Source organism: Ornithorhynchus anatinus, chromosome 4, assembly GCF_004115215.2.
Source record: "Ornithorhynchus anatinus isolate Pmale09 chromosome 4, mOrnAna1.pri.v4, whole genome shotgun sequence".
Classification (NCBI taxonomy): domain Eukaryota; kingdom Metazoa; phylum Chordata; class Mammalia; order Monotremata; family Ornithorhynchidae; genus Ornithorhynchus; species Ornithorhynchus anatinus.
This window is the reverse complement of record NC_041731.1, coordinates 29,992,581-30,000,753: the sequence shown is the minus strand read 5'-3', so window position 1 is coordinate 30,000,753 and position 8,173 is coordinate 29,992,581. Positions and strand designations below refer to the sequence as shown.

Genomic DNA, 8,173 nt, shown 5'->3' with positions numbered 1-8,173 from the left:
CGGATCTAAACCGAGCCAACTCGGACCCACCCTTTCCCCGTCCCCGAATTTGCACTCCCCCTCACACCCCAACGCAACCCCTCTCCCTCTCTTCTCTTCGCTGCCTCTCTCCCTCTCCTCCTCCTCTTCCTAATGATGCACGAAACACTTCTTAGAATAAAAATCTCCGCGCTCGGCTCCTCCCTCTTTCCTCCCTGCTCCATCTTCCCCATTCATTTCATCCAGTCTGCTTTTAGTCCCTCCTCCCGCTAGCCCTGCCTCTGCTTCCCCTCCTGGAGCTCTCTTTTCATTTTGATTTCTCCTCTCCATTCTCCTGCCGCCTCGCTCCTGCCCCCATGGCTGCAAACTGATCAGCAGGAGGAAAAAAAAAATAATCAGTAAACGGAGCCAGGATTTGCTGCTGCCCTGAATGCCTGCAATCTGGATCAGGGAAGGGGACCTCACGGCTGAGCATGAAAAGGGTTGCTAAATTCCAGGTATCCGCACGCCTGCAGTACCTGTACATCAGCACCCAGTATGCACGCTGGACACACAGCGTTCACAAGTTCCTACCGAGCAGAATAAAACCCAGCAGCCTCCAGCTCTCAGCCCAGGAGGAACATTAACATCAGGTAAGGAGGTTGTTAAGGGCAAGAGCCCCAAACCGGGTTACTGTCGTCCTTGTGCTGGGCTCAGAAGTGCTTTCGGGTGACCATGGGGCTTTTCTCCTGTGTCCTCTTTGCTTCCTGCCGCCCTGAAGACAGAGCCCGCTTGCCCCAGCCCCCTGAACAGCCAGGAGTTAAATTTTGGATTTTTTTTTCCTTTTAAGGAGAAGTCCTGTAACCTACTTGAGGAGTGTGTGTGTGTGTGTGTGTGTGTGTGTGTGTGTGTGTCTGTGTGCGTGCGTGCACAGTTGCCTAATTTTTGGGTGGCTACCAGGGAGTTGACATGAAAAGGGATTCTAGCTAGAGGATCACGTAGCTATCCGAAAATCCGCTGTGAAAAGCTGGATTTTGCCTCCCTGTAGCAGGTTTAGCCTGTGAGCAAAATAATTCCCGGATCCTGCTCCATTGGAAGGAAAAGATCTCTGAGGGGGTGGTGTCATATCCACTTAATCCAGTGTGCAGTTTGGGCAAGTGACCAGCCAGTCCTTTAGGTAAATGAGACACTGTGTCTTTAAATCCTACATTGGGCTGGTCGGTTTTGTCCCTAATGGGAATTTAAAGAAACTGAGAAAGGGGGAGAGGGGTGAGGGAGGATGGGAGTGGGTGTACTGAGCTTGCCTGGGTTTGGAATCGGGATTTATTGATCAGAGGTTTTCTCTCAACAGCAGCAAGCCTGCCTGGAGGGCTGGAAGGGAAGCAGAGCAAGTTTGCTTCTGCTCATCTGAAGGAGATTGGCAGATAGGTAGGAGCCCTCATTTTGCCCTCTTAACATTATACCATGGCCCCCAGGAGCTCAGCAGAGCTTTCTCTTGCTCCCTTGAGTATGAAATGTCGGTGCTTCTTTCCTTTGAGATAGGTACCTTTCAGATGCAGAAGGGAGCCAGAGACATTCCCGACAGAGACAAGCTTCATATCAAATGGGACCCTCACCCTCACCTAGAGCTTTGCCCCTGAGACTGACCCCTTTGGGACTTTATAGATTTTTAGAATAGAATGGTTCTGTCCCCGCAAAGGATGGATAGTCACAGATTAACCCAATTAGGACGCCGTGGGGAGGGGAGGGTGCAGTGAGAGGGACTGGATTCTGCACCGGTGGGGAGCTCTGATTTAGGAATGAAACCCTGCCATTTTGGGGGCAAGGTAATTTCAGATTGGTGGTGTTTCTAAACTGTTATCGCTATGGATATCCACACAGATGTCCCTGCCAAGGGCAGTAGTCCCACAGGGTTGCCATTCCAAGTAAATATTTTTTGGGCAGATTTGGGTTTATTTTCCTTCTTACTCCCATTTGAAGCTTATCCCTTCCTCCATCCACGAATTTGGAGCTAGGTGAGTATATCGTCCACCCCCGAGGACGCTGCCCCTCTTTGTATTTCTTCCCGGCCATTGATTTGGTTCTCATCTGCCTCCAAAATCTTTTCCCACTCAGCAGAAATGCCTTGCATACCGGGTTATACGGTGCTTTGCCTGTCTTCCAAACTCAGCAGTTGTTACTTTACAAGGTTGAGACAGACAGTCTCCAACCCCAGTGCAGAGCCAAACGTGTGCCCAGAATTGGCATAGGAAATGCCCGAGGAGTTCTGGCACAACCCAGAAGCCTCACCTTTAAGATCAACTGCTCAGGAACTGGGCTCTGACAGGAATTGGCACGTGCTTGGCTGTGATTCCACATCCATTTTTTTCCCCCTTTGGTGAGTTCTAGAAACCTGCATGGATATATGGGAATCTGCCTAGGTGCCCCAACACACCAGCACTCATCCAACCCCAATCCACTTTGTCAGGTTCCAAGCTCGGCTTGGTAATCAAGCACTTTGTTCACCTCCTTCCTATCCAGCCTTAAGCTTTATGTAGCCCTATCTCAGGATAATTTCCTTAGGACACTAGTTGGGAAAAGCAGTGATGACAGGATTAAGTTGTGTGATTTTACAGGGCCTATTTAGAAATTATATAATCTCATCATCCCCAACCCTAATGAGTCCAAGATGACTATCCTCTGGAAACTTCTCATTTCAGAGACCCATTGAAAAAAGGTTTTGAAAACTTTTCCCTAGAGAATAAGCTTGCCGTCCCCCTTCTTTCCTCTCCTAACAACACACACCAACACTCCTGGCGCATTCTTTGTGGAAGAGCTAAAGAGTATTTGTTTTGAAAAAAAAAAAAAAGAAGCAAGGGCACAGTAAATATCGTAAATGCTAGATGGAAAGGCAGCCAGCCATCTGCATTTTGAATTTGGCTATTAAGGAGGGCTTTGTATTCCGGGAAGCAGTGTGTGTTTATGCGCATTAATGCAAATATTTTAAAGGAAACCAATTTCCCCTTATTAGTCGGAAACCTACTCACACTCTTATCTACTGTCGGTTCTTACATGAGTATTCGGGTAAGGCTTCAGCTACTTGCCAAGTTCATGGGGAGAATATCATGGCTCCCTTCCCCAAATATTTTAAAACCCTTTCCCTAAAGGCAAGGCTAGCCATCCGACCCCCAAAATGAGAAATTAAAGGAGCTACACAGTACCACAATCACAACATTAAAGGAATTAAACAGCAGCAATAGGCAAGAACAGCCCTCGGGAACCTCAGTTACCATTGGAGAACATAAGTTTGTGTTTAATATATATTTTTTCTGGGTGGAGGAGGGTGCATTGGGAACCGTTTTCTAGATCTCAAGCACTTCTGCAATAGATTTTCCTTTTATGCGGGGATTTACTGTGACAGGAGGGTTCTCTGGCTCCCAGAAGGGGGAGCTCTAACTCTACTTCTGCTTTGGAAGAAAACTTGCAATGGAGAGATTAGCTTTGGCCTACTCCTCCTGAGTTCAGACTATATCAAACGCCCTGGAATGTACCTGGCATGATTCAAGCAGAACCTGCATGGAGGGCTCTTTCTGTCAGAGCAGACTAAGCATCTTCTATTTTCAGACACTCTCAGCAGAGGATAATATTGACAGAACTCTGGGGCATTTACCAAGAGCTTTTTCTAAGCAATCACAAGGATTTAGCAAAGTGGGTGGGCTAGGTCGCAGTAGGAAATCGGGGAGCTAAGGTAGAAGGGGGAAACGTGATTGAGTGCTTTGAAGCCTATGGTAAGGAGTTTCTGTCTGATGCAAAGGTGGATGGGCAACCACTGGAGTTTCTTGAGAAGGGGGGGAACATGGACTGAACAGTTTTGTCAAAAAATGATCTGGACAGCAGAGTGAAGAATGGATCTTATTTTCATCTTCTAAACAAGTCTCTGAAGTAGGAAGAGGGCAGATATATAGACATCAACAGGGGAGAATCTGAAGAGCAGAGAGGTTATATGTCTTGCCTAATAATACACAACAGGTCAGTGCAGAATCAAAATAGGAATCCAAGCCCTTTGGCTCCCACCCCTACAGGTTGAGACCTTCAGAGGATTAGAAGGTGAATCTGAATGCAAGTCTTGACAAGATCCCTACATAGGTGTCTCTTTCCTTTTGGAAGCTTGGGTAGCCATGAGATCCCTAAAGATGATGAGTCTCCATTCCACTATCACCTCTCCTATGAGCATGCTATCACATGTCTTCCCATGAACCTAATGCCAAGGTGTTAGTTATACTCTTAACAAGGAAAAAGAAAACCATAGGGAATCAATGCCAGGTTGATTTGGTTGACCAAAGGAGAACTATCTCCCTCCTCTCCATGACAGGGTAATCCAACCACAGCCCTGAATCAGGACAAACCTGGCAATTTCCCTCTCAGCTTTCCTATTGGCCTTCATCTGTGATCAGACTGAGTCAGCTGGTGCCTTGGTTCTGGTGTGGCAGAGATACAGCAGCCATAGTCCCTAGCTGTGGACTGTATTCTGGTCCTGGCTGAAACACTCAAGTCCTAACTAGATGAGGAGAAGTAAGTAGTAAAACTGAAGGCTAACAGGAAGGGGGTAGATCCTTGAAAATAATTAGGAAATTAAAGTGCAAATTGGGGAAGGAAGAAGAGATTTAAGGACAATGGGAATAGGAACAAGCCATTAATTTTAGCCTAACTTTCAAAGCTACAGGAGGTTCAAGGTTCAAAGATCTGGAAAGGTTCACTCTCCTCCTATATGCCTATGAGGAGTTAGATGAGGGAAGGGAAAATACATTTCTGTTCAAAGATAGGGGAACAGAGGCAAAGAAAGATTAAGTGACTTGCTTAAGGTCATAGAGTAAATCCTTGGATATGTCAGGGTTCGAATCTAGCTTTCCTAACTCAAGAATCAATCCATTCATTTATGCCACTTTTCCTTTAGCTTTTTTATGCTAAGGTTCTTTTCTTATTTTTTTTTACTTTAGAACAAAAGGTTATTCATATTTCCATCAGATGCTAGAGAAGGAAAGTCTTCATGGTCTCCTTGAAGCAGATTTCATTTCGGGTTCAAATTGAGTACACTAAGTGCCTATGAACCCTATGTGGTACAGGGACCGTGTCCAACCTGATTAACTTGAATAGCTGTGGGCCACCTTCTAGATAGGTTCCGACCTTGACAAAGTTCCTAAGTGCAGTTTCAAGTGGAAGGTGGCAGCCTTAAGAAGCAACATGGCATGGCCTAGTGGAAAAAGTACTGGCCTGAGAATCAGAGGACCTGGGTTCTAATCCCAGTTCTATCACTTGCTTGCTATGTGACCTTGGGACAGTCACTTCACTTTTCTTTGCCTTAACCACTTCCTCTCTAAAATGGGGATTAAAACTGTGAGCCCAGTGGACCATGTCCAACATGGTTACCTCATATCTTCCCCAACATTCAGGACAGAGTCTGGCACATAGTAAGTGCTTAAATACCATGAAAAAAAAGCAAAACAAAATAAAACAAAAAACCCCAAATACCTTCAATGTCCTTCCTACTTGCTGTCAGGCTAGACATTGATCAGGTTCACCTTTAGGATGCTTTCTTCTGCTTAAATAGCATGACGTGATTATGAACCTATTGCCTGGAGGGAGGGAGGAAAGGGAGGAAGGAAGGAAGGGAGGGAGGGAGGGAAGGGAAGGAAAGGAAAGAAGGAAAATGTAGGATCCTAGAGCAGGAGTAAGACTCAAGAAGATGCCCGGCCTGGCCTCCTGACTCTAGGAGCACCAAACTGTAAACTCTATGGGAGCAGTGATCATGCCTACCAACTTTTTTTAAAAAAAGCATTTGTAAGTGCTTGCTTATGTATCCAACACTGTTCTAAATACTGGGTCAGATACAAGTTAATCAGGTCAGACACACTCCCTGCCTCAGAGGAAGCCCCCCCCCCCACCCAAGTAGGAGGGAGAAGAGGTACTGGAGCCCTATTTTACACATGAGGAAACTGAGGCACAAAGAAGTCAAATGACTTGCTCAAGGGTACACAAAAGGCAAGTGACAGAACTTGGATTAGAACCCAGGTGCTCTGATTCCCAGGCCCAGAATGCTTCCTCTAAGCTACACTACTTCTCAAGTGTACTGCTTTGTACTCTCCCAAGTGTTTAATACAAAGCTCTGCACATAGGAAACACTCAGTAAATACCAGTGATTGGTCCATTGATGACTCCCTAAACCATCTAGGCCAGCTTGTAGGTGAGTCAGTAGGCAAGCTGTACCTGTGTATCCTGCCAAAAATGGTTGTTGTTCCCATGAAAGGTGGGGAGATTGGGGATATACTGGATGGAGAACGGAAATTGTCTGAGACAATCTGCAAAGAGTCACAATTCAGAGCAGAGATTGCTGCGGTCACAGTTGGAACTGGCAGGTAGGTTTGGGTAGAAGATTCAGTGGGAAATGGAGATGTATATTGTCTGGAACAGCAAGATGGATGCAAGCTTTATGGCTGCAATCGAACTGGCTGTCTCATTGCAGGGAGAAAGGAAAAGGGTATTAAAACAAACTCCTGATAAATTATTGGAATTATTCAGGCACTAGAAAGCTCCCTAGAAATCTGTAGCCCCTCCAAGCTACCAAGGGGCAGAGGAGGCAATTAAGGAAGATAATGAGGTTGCAGGGAAGTTAAATTAATTATTTTCATCTGCCCGGTTGGAAGAGGATGGTGTTGGGAAAGTTCTGTCCTTAGGGACCTTTCTATTGGAAATTGCGGGTGGCCCAAAGAAGAATGCAGTCTACAAGGAGGCGATGTGAGAAACTCAAGGACAGTAAATTACGGAGCTTGGGTAAGATTCATGCGAGGAGACAGAAGGGAATAAAATACAAAGAAGTGGAGATTTGGGTGAGGATATAAAATACCTCCTTGCCAGTAGCCACTGTTCTCTGAGAACAGAGGTTTGCTCACATGGTGCTTGGCTTTGTACCCAGAGCCAGGAGAGTTCCTGGGAACCACAGGCTGATCTTCACCATTGTGTCAGGGAAACAGATTCATAGGGCAATTAACTAGAGAGCCAGGCGGCATTTTTGTGTAAACTCCAAAGGTCACACCAGCACGACTCCTAGTAAATGGCTAGTCGGATCCTTGGTGAATGGCTTGTTGGATCAGCTAGAATTCTTTGCAAGGGTTAATCAGACTGATGCTCAAAGGGACTCAAGAAACATAATTTACTTGGCTTTTCAAAGGCCCCATGGAGGAGTTGGTGGGGATCCTTATGAAAAGCGATGAGTCATGGGATAAAGAGAGAAATCTTGTTCCAGATTAAAAGGTGGTAAAGTAGTAAATAGGAAGAATAGCAAGAGCCAGTGTGCAAAGCCTTCTCAGAAGAGAGCTGATCTGAAGCAGGGGTTTCTATGTGATTAATACCTAGACCAGAGTAATTGAAGGAGTGAGGCAGTGTGGTCCTAAGTAAAGATCATGGAGCTGGGAGTCAAGAAGCCTGGGTTCGAATCTTTTTTCTATTGCTTGCCTGCAGGATGATCTTGGGCAAATCACTTAACCACTCTGCACCTAAGTTTCCTCATCTGCTAAACGGGGGATGGTGAAATGTTAAAGTGAGATCATTGATCTAATAGTGGTAGTAGTATTTATGTGAAAGGGCTTTGGAAAAATTAAACCATTTATAAACCATCATAATGGTAAGAAGCTCTAGAGTGGTTTGTGAGATCAGTCAGAGCCTTGGCAGGGACCTTTAAGCACAGTACAATAAGTACCAGGCCTTGTACACTGGGTAATGTTAGCTAAATTTCTTACATATATTGAAAGACTCTGAATTTGCTGAATCCACTGAGGAAAAAGATCTACCTGGAATCATGGATAGCACTGTAAAATTGCACAAGATGTTATGTATAGAGAAGAGAAAAGATTCCAATCAGACAAATTTCACACCTACAGCCCACCACTTAGAGGCAAGCAGGTTCAATTTCAGAAGTAACTCCATCAATTAATCAATCACTGGTATTTACTGAACACCTGATGTGTGCAGAACACTCCACTTAACACTTGGATGAATACAATAGAGTTGGTAAACACAATCCCTGTTCACGAAGATCTTATAGTCTGGAGGGGCAAACAGGCAATAAAATAAATTGCAGACATTAAATAAATAACAGACAGACATTAAAATAAATTTCAAACCCTCCATAGGAATCACAGAGAAATTGTCACTAATAGTCATCACAGGAGAGATCAGAGGT

The 8,173-nt window shown here is 45.1% G+C and overlaps 1 protein-coding gene across 3 annotated transcripts in view; it reads left to right on the top strand.

Annotated features, from left to right (window-relative positions):
• The first annotated feature begins 271 nt into the window (after positions 1-271).
• The window catches only part of BRINP1 (BMP/retinoic acid inducible neural specific 1), a 128,444-nt gene continuing 120,542 nt past the window's right edge, over positions 272-8,173 (top strand). Inside the window, exons 1-2 of one of the 3 annotated variants that reach the window (XM_029063335.2) lie at positions 272-611; positions 1,310-1,386. The gene's annotated coding sequence lies outside the window, so the exon portion shown is untranslated. The remainder of the gene's footprint in view (positions 612-1,309; positions 1,387-8,173) is intronic. The other 2 variants (XM_029063336.2, XM_007661937.4) reach the window with 2 other exon arrangements.